Source organism: Petaurus breviceps, unplaced genomic scaffold (assembly GCF_028583685.1).
Source record: "Petaurus breviceps papuanus isolate PSGF00001 unplaced genomic scaffold, PetGlider_PUasm1.0 38, whole genome shotgun sequence".
NCBI classification, from domain to species: Eukaryota; Metazoa; Chordata; class Mammalia; order Diprotodontia; family Petauridae; genus Petaurus; species Petaurus breviceps.
The window spans coordinates 556,662-569,619 of NW_027186304.1; positions in this window are offsets into that span (position 1 = coordinate 556,662).

Genomic DNA, 12,958 nt, shown 5'->3' on the forward strand with positions numbered 1-12,958 from the left:
TCTTCTTTCAAACAACCTTTGTGTGTTAAGGTGTATAGAACCCTCACATTCCAGTATTGGTCCACTTCATATTTCTCACAAATGAAACTTCAGTTCCCACCTCCATGCCTTTGCAGATGGCTATCACTCAGACCTGGAATGCTCTCCTTCCATATCTTTATCATGTGAATCCATAGCTTCCTTCAGACTTGGTCAAAGAGCCATGTACTGTGGAAGACCTATCTTTGTCTTCCCAGATTCTGGGGCAGTATGGGTAGAAATGTGCTAGAGTTATCTGTTATTTTATATAACAGGGGTTATTTTAGCCTTGTCTTTGTATCTCTAGTACCTAAGTAGCATCTGGTACACAGTAACTATTTAAGAAATTATTGCTGATTGGTTGATGACTGAAATAAGTTCAGAATTATATGCAGTGCTGCAGATGTAGTTTGACCATGACAAAATGCAGCACGACTTTGAGCTTTATGACCACCATGGTTTTAAATGCCATGTAAGGTCAGTTTATTAGTCTCCCATGTCATATAATTGATTTATATTGAGCTTAAGGTCTATTATATTCCTTGGATTTTTTTCATATGAACTCTTGTTTATCCATGCCTCCCCTATCCTGTACTTATATAGTTTATTTTAAAACCTAACTGAAGGGTTTTACATTTGTATCAACTAATTTTAACCATTATTTCAATTAGTTCATTATTCTAGTTTGCTGTGATCTTTTTAGGACCGGATTCTGTCATCTAATGTGTTAAATATCCTTACCAAGTTTGTATTATTTACAAATTTCATAAGCATGTCATTTTTGTGTTTATCCAAGTTAATGATAAAAATAACAAAGAATATAGGGTCAATAGCAGAGCTCTGGGACATTGCCTCAAGACCACCTGCCATGTTGACATTAATCCAATAATGGCTACTTTTTTTTTGTCTAGTCATTCTGTCAATTCCAAATCCACTTAGTAATGTTGTTGTTCAGCTGTTTTAACTGTGCCTGACTCTTCATAACCCCATTTGGGGCTTTCTTGGCAGAGATACTGCAAGGGTTTGCCATTTCCTTTTCCAGTGCATTTTATAGATGAGGGAATGGAAACAGAGTCAAGTGACTTGCCCAGGGTCACACAACTCGTAAGTTTCTGAGGCCAGATTTGAAGTCTAGTACCCTCACATTCCAGTGCCGGCCTACTTGGTATTCCTCACAGACTCCAGGTCCAGCCCTCTATCCACTGTGTCACCCAGCTGCATCTCCACTTAGCAATGTAATCACATAATTCACATCTTTCCGTATTGTCCAGAAGGATAGCATGAGAAACTTTGTTTAAAAAGTATTGCTAAAATGCCCTGTAATGTGCCTATGGAATTCTCCTGATCTAATGAGCTGCCAAAAAATGAGATGAAATTGGTCTGGCAAGACCTCTTTCCAATGGAAAGATACCATCTCCTTTTAAAATTTTATCCCCTTTTTGGAATGCTCACAAGCCACTAATTATTATCTCAAATTGCATATGACTGTCCTTAATTTTTTCTTCTTGAATAAATGAATATGGGTTATCATTAGTAACTGATTTGATTTTCTTTGTCAAGAAAGTTAAACCATCCTTTTAAGGGATATTTGGTTTCTGGGGCAAGTTTTAAAGTATGGGAGAGGAGTGAAGTGGAATAGGGGAAGGGTCATCTCCCCATGTAACAGTTTTAGATAGATGAAAACCGGTTAACATAAACATCAAAGGTATATTGGGTCAGTGGAGCCTGGAGAGTAGACATTAAGAGAAATAAAAACAGCCAACAGTAGCTAGAAGTATTTTAGGGAAGAAACCTTACAAATGACCTGTGACAGTTACAAAAAAAAAAGTAGCAGAATGCCTCCAAGCAGGTGGGGAGGGCTATTGCTTGATGGTACTAATTTTAATGTAATCCATTAGCTTATAACCATCATCTTTTCTTTAGCTCTCAGTAGATTAAGTTGAGTGATCAGTAACCTCAGCAAACATCCTTGCAATGGTCTCGTTAGGGTTCAGATTCTCTCTGTCATTTATTTATCTTTGTGAACTTGGGCAAATTGCTTAATTGCTCTGGGCCTCAATTTCTTTATTTGTTAAATGACAGGGTTGGACAAGACAGGTTCTAAGGTCTCTTTTGGTTTTAACTGTGATCTGATCCCATGATTATGTGCCTATTAACCCTTCCATAGGTCCCCAAGTAAAACTACCAATCCCTCAGCTTAACTAAATACCAAGCAAGGATTGCCTAATTAAAATAATACTTGATAAGCCATAAATAACTGATGAGGTTAATTCTCTGAAAGTGAGAGGAGTGAAAACCCACTAGTTTGGCATTTTAAAAGAACTTCTTACCCAAAAAGTCTTGCTATTTATTAGACGGCATAAGAAATTGTTTTCTACTTGGAGATTTGCTCTAGTCCCAGGTACCTGTTCCAAGGTATGTATCTCCCTAGGACAATACTGACAGCAAAACCAGGGATCATCAGTTGTTGTTTTCTTATTTTATTTATGAAAGGTTTTTGAATTCCTTGGAGTAACAGTGCTGGAAAAAGCAGTCAGGAGATCTGAGGAGATAGATTTGGTAAAAGCAGATTCCAAAGGGTTCAAAGTGAGGACAAGTAGGATCTTATGGACAAAGATGAAAATCTTCACCATCTCTTGGCATCTTCATCCTACTCTCATTAAGCATTGATATGATAATGAGCTCTAAGATATTTATAATAAAGTCATTGTGTATTAATTTAAAAGTCAGCTTTCTTGGGAAAGTCAGTTCAGGAGATGTAGGAAGTTGTCAGTGAAATTCTGAAGACACTAAAAGAAAGAGTTCTGATGAAGATGAACTCATCTTTCTTGATGTGTATGCATTTGTTACTGTTGCCCACCCTCCTCTTGGATACTCTCTCCTCTGGTGTTTTGATGATACTTCTCTCTCTCTCTCTGTCTCTCTGTCTCTCTCTGTCTCTCTCTCTCTCTGTCTCTCTCTGTCTCTGTCTCTCTCTGTCTCTCTCTGTCTCTCTCTCTCTCTCTCTCTCTCTCTCTCTCTCTCTCTCTCTCTCTCTCTCTCTCTCTCTCTCTCTCTCTCTCTCTCTCTCTCTGTCTGTCTCTCTCTCTCCCTCTTTCCTCTTTACTGAACTGCTCTTTCACTGTTGTCTTTGCTGGTTTATAATCCGTATCATCCCATCCTTCTCTACACACTCCCACTATAGCTGTAGGAACTCCCAAAGGACTCTCTTCTCTCCTCCCTCTCTGCTTTTTCTCTTGGTAACCTCATTAATTCCAATGGATTTAACTATCTGTCACCCTATGCAGATAACTCCCAGATCTACATATCCAGTCCCAGTTTCTCCCTGGAATATCAGTCCTAGATCACCAATTGTCTGCTAAATTTTTCAAACTGTGTCCCCCACAGACATCTTAAACTCAACATGTTTAAAGCAGAACCGATTATCTCTTCTAAACTCTCTCTGCTTCCAAATTTCCTTATTTCTGTTGATGGCACTACCAATTTCCGTAGGTGGCACCACCATCCTTCCAGTTAATCAGGTTGATCATCTCAGCATTATACTGCACTCCTCACACTCCCTCATTCTGCATATATAATCAGTTGCCAAATCTTGCCATTTCTTCATTTATAACATCTTTTGCACATGACCCTTTTCCTCCATTCATACAGTTACTATTGCCCTGCTGCATGTTTCTCTCCACTCCAGCCCACCCTATATTCCTCCACCTCCCCTCCCTGTCCTCCCCATCCTTCTCTTCCTCCTCCTCTTTCTCCTCCTTCTTCTTCACTGCCCTCTCTATTCAACCTGATCCTAACCTATCTTTCCAGCCTCATTCGACTTAACCCACCCTTCCCTGAGCTGTAATCCAGACAAACCGGCCTTCTCTTTGTTGCTTACACATGAATTCCATCATTCATCTTTGTGCCTGTGCACTGACTAGCCCCTATACCTGGAATTCACTTTCTCCTTCCATCAACTAGAGCGCCTCTCTTCCTTTAGGACACAGCTTTGGCATTGTCTTTTGCATGATGCCTTTACTGGTGCCCCCAAACTCCTAGTAGAGTCACTTCCAAATTAGGTTCTGTTTAACTACTCCCTGCATATTGACTTGATATTTATGCTCTTTGTATTTCCACGTATGCTTGTCTTTCTCATTAGAGTAGAAGCTCCTTGTGAATAGGGAGTTTCACACCTTGTATTTATATCCTCAACATTTAGCACAGTGACTGAATACATAGTAGGTGATTTCTAAAAACTTGTAGATTAATTTATTGATTGGAATATAGAGTACGCATGGAGGAATAATGTGAAACAAATCTGGAAGGATGGGTTAGGGCTAAATTATTAAGGAATTTAAATGCCAACCAGAGTGCTTTGCAATTTCTATTCAAGCTGTGGGGGCAACTGAAGCAGCCTGAGCAGAGGAATGACATGGTCAGGCTTGTGCTTTAAGAATATTAATTTGGCAACTGTGTGGATAATGTTTTCTCCCCTTTGGGCAAGGGGAGAAGATGAAGACAAGGATACCAGTTACGAGGAATAAATGCCATTAATGAGGATAAATGTAATACCCACCATTTGGGGCCAGTTACGTTACCATTGTCAGACACATCCACACATGTGGAACACAGAACACTGGATTCAGGATGACAGGATTCAGAAGAGGATGGTCAGGATGGTAGAATGCACGGTCCTTGGTAGAATGTCAACTCCGTGAGGTTTTATTTAATTATACACACACACATACATATATACATACATACACACATATACATATATGCATATACACATATTTATCTCCAGTACATCAGATAGTGGCTACACCATAGTAAAAGCTTAATAAATGCTAATTGATTGACTCATTGATAGTGAAGGGCTCTACACTATGCAAATGAGGAAGTGTCATAAATAATTTGGGGTATTTAGCTCAGAGAAGGGGAAACAGGTGAAGAAGAGGATAAGTGTTTCTACTTTTTTGAAGAATTAGCATATAAAAGAGCAATTACACTTGTTCTATTTGACTCCAGAGGTCCAAACTAGGAGCAATGAGGGAAACTGCAGGGAAGCCTCTTTAGGTCATCTCTAACAATTAATGCTATCCACAAGGGAAATGTACCTATAGTTCCTCCTCACCTGTTGGGAATTTTGCATACAGGATTCTCCAGCCAGGAAGAGATTGGACTGGGTGCTTTCTGAAGTACTTGAAAGTCACAGACTCCATGATGTTATTCTTTGAAGACCGACCTACAAACCTGTTGTATTTGAACCAATTTATATTAGTAGGGAGAGAAAAATAACCTTGGCAAATTATTAGCAAGCCAAGAAGTGTGCAGAAGTAGTTGAATGGGGCCTCAGTGTCTTTCTTTCTGACCACTAGTTTCTCATGTACTACGTTTGATACTTGCATTAGATTGGAAGAGTGATTCTGAGTTTCAGACTCCATATAAGTTGCACACTAGAAAGAACTGAAGTATAAACTTTGTCCTATCTCTGTAGAAGTGGGCTTTCTGCATTACTGCATTCCCATTGGTTTATCCCAAGTATATAGATGTTTAGACATTCTCTTATATTCTTTTTCCAAATTTATTTCTCTCCCTCACCATCTCCTGGCATCTTCCCCCTACTCTCATCAAGCACTGACATTTTAATGAGCTTTAAGATATTTATAATGAAGCCATTATGTGTGAATTTAAATTTCAGTATTCTTGAATTATTTCCAAATTTTCCTGGGAATACTCTACTGGCATTTAAATACTGAGTAATAGTGTCTGGAATTTCAGAATATTTTTTATTGGAGAAGTCTTATCAGCAACCAGGCGATGTCTTGATAAGTACAATCTTAAGGGCACTTGGGGGAAATAAAACAACAGCAACGACAACAATCTACCTGGAAATTGTTACAGCATCTCCTAGCTGGAATCAGTCCGGTTCCTAGCTGGAATCAGTCCGGTTCCTAGCTGGAATAAGTTCGGTTTAGTGATGCCAGCCTAATTCAGTTTGTCATAGTCCATCACGTTCTGAGGCACAATAAAGTTTAATGTGCTTTGGATGCTTGAAGGCTTTGGGAAACCATCAGACTTTCTCCAGGTGTCAGGATGCCTGCTCTTTCATCCCTCTGCTGAGGAAAGTAGCCATCTATCTCCAACTTGGTTTGCAGGTGGATGACCCACTTAGGATAGGGAATACATGAGGTCTAGAAAGGCTCATAGTCCTTCGAAATGGTAATTTCATTATACAGATCTAAGGAGGATTAATGACAAGAAAAATATGTCAGGGAACAGAATAATCAATTTGCAATGATTCAAACCTTCCAAACAACTTTTCCCCCATGGAAAACAATAATTTGCAGCATTTTGCCTATAGAATAGTTTCTGAGTGATCAACAGAAGTAGACTATATTCAGGTCAATAAGTCTTGATGACACAGCAAATTTAAGTGTGACCCTTACTTCACTCAACTTCCTAGTAGAAGGAAGATTTTTATTCTTTCTTAACTCAAGTTTGGGTGACATGATAATAACAACAATAATTAATAATAATATATCACTTTAAAATTTTGCAAAATGCTATATAAGTATTATCTTATTTGTTCCTCACAACAACCCTGGGAAGTAGGTGCTATTATTATTCCAGTTTTACAGATAAGGAAACTGAGGCAGACACAGGTCCATTTAACCAGGATCTAGTAAGTATCCAAGACCAGATTTGAACTCAGGACTTCCTGACTCTAAGTCCAGTACAGTACCACCTGCTTCTTGCAGTGAGATAGCTTTCTAAGAAACATTCCCTTTACTAAGGCATTTTTCCCCCTGACCACTCTCCCAAGTTCCTCTTCTCTTCCCCCTATCCTGCCCCTCAGTCCTTCGGTCTTGTTTGGAGAACAAGCCTTCTCCTAGTACAGGGTTATTTTGGTGTTCTTCCACACTGCCACTTCCATCTTCAGTGAACATGAAATATTGCGTCATCCAGTCAGGAAGTTGAGCAATGGGAGAAGTCTCAGCAGCCACAAAGTTCAGCTTCCATATGATCAGCATCCACGTGAAGCTCTCCACTTGAGGCAATGGGCGGTATGGTGGCTAGAGCTCTGGGCCTGAAATCAAAAAGACCCGAGTACCAAACTTGCCTCAGATAATTACTAGCTATATAACCCTGGGAAAACCACTTAACCTTTCCTCAGTTTCTTCAACTGTCAAATAATGACCTACCTCCAGGGGTTTTTGTGAGGATAAAATGAAATCATATTTGTAAAGTGCTTAGCACAAGGCCTGACACATAGTAGGCACTATAGAAATGTTTATTTCCTTCTCTTCCCTTTCTCCCTTCCACTGACAAGGAACTGGACAACTCTAATCATTAGGAATCTCCCCCCTCCATATATCAATCCCATACATGTCACTCTGTATCTTCTAGCCCTTGGACTGGCTTCAGGGAGTCTTCCTTAGTGTTTCTGACATTAGAAAGGGTAGAAACAGATCATAGACTACCAGAGTAGGAAAAGACTTCAAGGCTCAACTTCTTCTACAACATTTCTGATAAATGATGGAAAATGTACTAACCCATTAAGGTGGGTATCTAAGCTTCCCCTCCCTCCACCCCATAGTCCCTGTTCTTTGTTCTACCTCCTAATATCATAATTAGTAATAAGAGATTAAACATCTCTCATAAGAACTCTCATAAGAACACACATTTATACCAGTTTAATTTATATTTTTTATTTTGTCTTTATCTTTTGAGCCTTAACTAGTAGTTTTTGTTTCAAGAGTATAAATAATATCTCGCTTTTTAGTAATAGGACAATTAAATTTATTTCTGTTAAATTTATATAAAGTGACTCTTAAAAGTCTATGTAGTATATCTTAACTCTTCTTAAATAATAACAATATCTTAACAGGATTTTCAAATAGCACCACTTCACCCTGAAGAAATTAATCTATAGAATAAGAAATAAATTGCATAAAGGAAATGGCAGCAAAAATATTATGAGGTAACTAGCTCTTGCCTGACTAGAGTGTCCTTGCACTGAGTAAAAAGCTTCATTGGTATTACTCAGCAAGGATCTGAGCCAAAAGTAAATCTGTTGTTTTGGGACCCATGAGGAAATGTCCCTGCAGTCTTCATGAGCACAGGAAATAGTTTGTAGTGAAGCTGTTGGAATGAATCTGACTTCCACAAGATTGTTTCAACTTGTCTTTGAAGTTTTCAGGAGGAGGAAGCTACTATTTCTAGAGACAACTCACTACCCTTTTTGATATTGTCAGGAAGATTGACCTTCAATCAAGCCTATATCTGTTCTATAATTTTTACCTTTTGTTCCTAGTTCTGCCCTTTGGGTGAAGTAGAATAAATCTAATACCTTTTCTACATGACACCTCTTCAAATAGTTGAAGAAAGTTATCCCATTTCCCCAAGTCTTTTCTACTCCAGGGTAAATATTCCTATTTCCTTCGATAGCAGTTCATAAAGCATGATCCTGGAGCCCTTTGACAATCTTTTGCTCTCCTTAGGATGTGCTCCTTCTTATTAATGTCACTTCTAAAATGCGGTTTCTCCAAAATGAATGCGATATTTCAAATATGGGTTGGCAGGAGCAGAATTCAGAAAGGCTGTTATTCTGCTTTTCTAAACATGAGCCCTGGAAGGCCAGGCACCTGATGATAAATTTTTTTAAAGTATAGCAACATATGAAGCTAAGAACAATCTACAAATGTGCCTGAGTTGTGTAGTCCCCTAGGGCTTTGGCAGTAATGGTATCAGAGTGGTGGGAAAGGGAGAACAGGGTGTTAGAATCATGCTGCTTTTGACTATGAATAATGTGAATGTGACTGGTGGTTCTCTAAATGTGAGACACTTCTCCAATGATTAACAAAAAGAGATATCACGGGAAGAACTGAATTATATAAACCGTGTCATTCTTGTAACTGGAAGAAGAAGAATGAAGGAAGTTACAGCTAAATGGAAGAATGACTCAAAGGTAGCTCTTGGAGAGGCACCTGTAAACTGAATAGTCCAAGGGCAACAAGAAACATTTATTTAATGGAATATTTGGCCATTGTGTTATGACAGTACTAATGATAAAAAATTGCCAAAAACAAACTCTTGTAATTTATAAAGGTTTATAATGAAGGTCTTTTAAAATAGTTAATATTTCATATACCTATCTATCTGTCTGTTTGTCTCTCTGACTGTCTGTCTATCTGATATATCCTTAGGTGGCTGAGGATGAAGTGGTAGAAAAATTCTACAAAGAATTTATTTTTTTTATTTGCTCAGTTGCCTTTTTCTTCATGATCCCATTTGGGCTTTTCTTGGCAAAGAAACTGGATTGTTTTGCCTTTTCTTTCTCCAACTTATTTTATAGATGAAGAACTGAGGCAAACAGGGTGAAGTGATTTGCTCAGGGTTATACACCTAGTAAGTGTCTGAATCCACATTGAATTTATGAAGATAAGTCTTCTTGACTTTAGGTTCTAAGCTCTATCCACTGCACCACCCAGCTGCCACAAAGAATTTGATTAAGACCCTACAAATTAAATCAGTAAACAATCAGTAAACACTCTGATACTTGGTGTCTTAAATGCAAGGGTGGCAAAAGGTAAGAATAGAGAATACACACACATGATGTCTATATGATACAGATGCTTGTGTACGTGATACAGATACCCATATACTCATATGCATGTATATACATATATGCATATGTGCATAAGATGGCATGAGTAAAACCAAAGACTGCACAGAGGATTCATATCAGAATAGTATTTGCTTTCATTGATTCCTTCATCTTTTGAAGGATGAAATTATCATTAAAGCAAGTTAATAAATAGAAATCAGATGTTGGGGAGGGGAGAAAGAGACAGAGAAAGACAGAGAGACAGAGACAGAGAGACAGAAAGAGAAACAGAGACAGAGAGACAGAAAGATACAGAGACAGAGAGACAGACAGAGAGAGAGACAGAGACACACAGAGACACGAGACACAGAGACACAGAGAAAGACAGAGACATACGGAAGGTTCCTATAAAATTACTTCTCCACCTAGTTGGGAACTATTAGCACTATGTTATGCCTCCATGTTAGAGTTATGATTTGTTACCTGAACTCATTATTTTTTTTTTCTGTTCAGCTTGGTCTGTAGTATATTCCATTAATGTCATTGCTTCCATTTCTGCCACCATACCTGTTCACAGGAATTCTCCACTCCCTTACTTATCCTTCACTGGTTTATTGATTTCCTTTCATGAGTATATCTTCTTAATATATAGTGCTATTCTGCCCTGCCTTTTACCTCTCACTATTTTTGAATAATATGTACCCTTTCAGAGCCATATTAGAGGCATAAGTATCATCTGCCTAAGTCTCAGTGATACCTGTGCATTTAGGGTTTCCTACTTGCATTAGGATGACTAGCTTGCCGTAATAATTACTTATTTTTTGTGTAGCTCCTTGAAGGTATTTTTATCTTTCCTGTCCCAGAACCTTATACAGTGTCTGATACCCATAGATGCTTACTATATACCTGTTAATTTATTGAATGATTACCCACAGACATTTTTTATTATTTTTATTATTTTTTACTTTTTATTCCTTACTTTTTTGTCTCCTGAAACATTCTGTGTATTTATTTGTTATTTTACTATACTATAATTACTCTCTAAGGTATCTAGCCTAAATTTAAGTATGGATAGTTTCCTTTCTCCTCTTCCTTTTAAATTTAAGGCCTTTTAAAATAGATTTGCAAGACTCTAGGAAAATGCATTTTTATTATCCCTTTTGGGTATGTCCCATAGCTTGCCAAGAACCTATCATGCCTAAATTTTAGACAGGGTCCAGAAATCCCAAGCCTGTTTTCAGAAAGCATATTTTAAATCAATTGTTAACTTCCTTAACTATTCTTTTCTTCGCCAGTCCTTACCTTTAACTAGCAACAAAACATATGGTTTGACAAGTCTTGAGAAGTCCTGTCAATCTACCAAGCATGGCTGACTTCTCTTGTGTGATGAAGTATCTATTAGTACCCTCTGAGAGTATAAGATCACACTTTAAATGTAGCAATATAATATTGGCAGTTTCAGAATATATGACTACCACCACCTATACAGCTAGCAATGCAAACTTAACTGAATTGTCTGTGCATCCCTCCATAAGCTCAGTTGGAGAGACAGATTTTCATAAATGATTGGAGGTGAAGATTGGTGTCAGGCTGAAATAGTTTTTATCAGTCCTCTATAAAGCTTAATGCAGATGTTTGATCACTTAAAATGCATCTTAGTATTGTTGAATAAATATCAAGTATGATTAAACCTTGAGCACTGTCCATCAAAGATTAAAAAAAAAAAGAGGCTAGTGGTGGACTTTAAATATTACTAGTTTCAAAGTCATCTAGTCCAACTCCCTCTTTTGGGGGCATGTAGAGTCAAATGATTTGCCCAAGTTTACACAGGCAGAGAGTGGCAAAGCTAGAATCAGAACCTAGATTTTTTACGTTTAGTGCCTTTTCCACCAGAATGCACTGATTTCTAACCTAAACATTGGTTTATGACATTATCAGTAGTAAGGGGCAGTTAGGTGATGTAGTGGATAGAGAGCCAGGCCTAGAGTCAGCTAAACTCTGCTTTCTGAGTTCAAATCCAACCTCGGACACTTACTAGTTGTGTGGCTCTAGGCAAGTCACTTAACACTGCTTGCCTCATTTTCTTCATCTGTAAAATGAGCTGGAGAAGGAATGGCAAACCACTTCAGTATCTCTTCCAAGAAAATCCCAAATGGGTTATAAAGAGTTGGACACAACTCAAAATGACAAAACAAATCAATAATAGAATGTGCAGTAATTTTATTATTATTTCTGTTGTTCCAGACATTATAGATTCAAGATATTCTTTAAAAAAAGAAGTTTCCTTAAGTAAGCAAGAATTCCAGAAACCCTCATAAGGCATACTGCTTTATTACTTACGCTCAGTACTGACTCATGTCCCTTGATAACTGAGTCCTTTACCAAGAAATTTAATTATGTTCATCACTAGTTCTAAGACCACTCTTTTTCTTGATTTGTTCTGCCCTTTTGGACTCTTGGCCATGAAAGGAAGTTGGAGATGTGCCCTTTGAGAGTCTTTATTATGTCCTGAAAATAGATTTAGTGTTTTTCAAGCTCCTCTAGCCATAGCTAAGTATGTCCAGAGGAAATTTTTTTTGGAACAGTTCCCTTTTAAACTTTAGTAAAAACCTCATTAAAATTAGACCCCACTCATTTCGAATCTGCATATTTTCCGATAAAGTTGATCAGATTTTTGTCCAGTGAACAGTTCTAAGCCTTTTCTTCTAAGAATTTTAAATATCTGTCTTACAAAAAAGTTGACTCCATTCTAAAACCATTGGGTTATTCAAAGGGAGAGCTTAAGAAATTGATTACTTGTATGTGTCTGTGGATTCACTCATTGATTATAATTTATTAAAGTAATTTTTTGTTTTTTTTTTTCCTTTTTGGAGGGGAGAGGGCAGGGCAATTGGGGTTAAGTGACTTATCCAAGGTCACACAGCTAGTAAGTGTTAAGTATCTGAGGCTTTATTTGAACTCAGGTTGTCCTAACTGGAGGGTTGGTGCTCTATTTACTGTGCCACCTAGCTGCCCCTACTTTTATGTTTATAAGAAGAGCACTAATGGCTCTGGGATCACTCCCCTTCTTGGGAGGCAGCATTGAAACGAGGGCTGGATTTGGAGTGCTAAGATCCAGATCCAAGATCAAATCCTACCTTTATTACTTATTAACTATGTGACCTTGGATAAATCAGTTCATTTCCTCAGTTTCACTTTCCTTATCTGAAGATGATGAAGAGATTGGATTAGATGACCCTTCCTGGTCTAAATGGATGATTCTATCATTCCCCTAGGACTTTCTGACTTAGGGAGAAAGGTGAAGGGTGAGAATGTTGACTCCATTAGGTGCCACTAAAAAGGATCCCA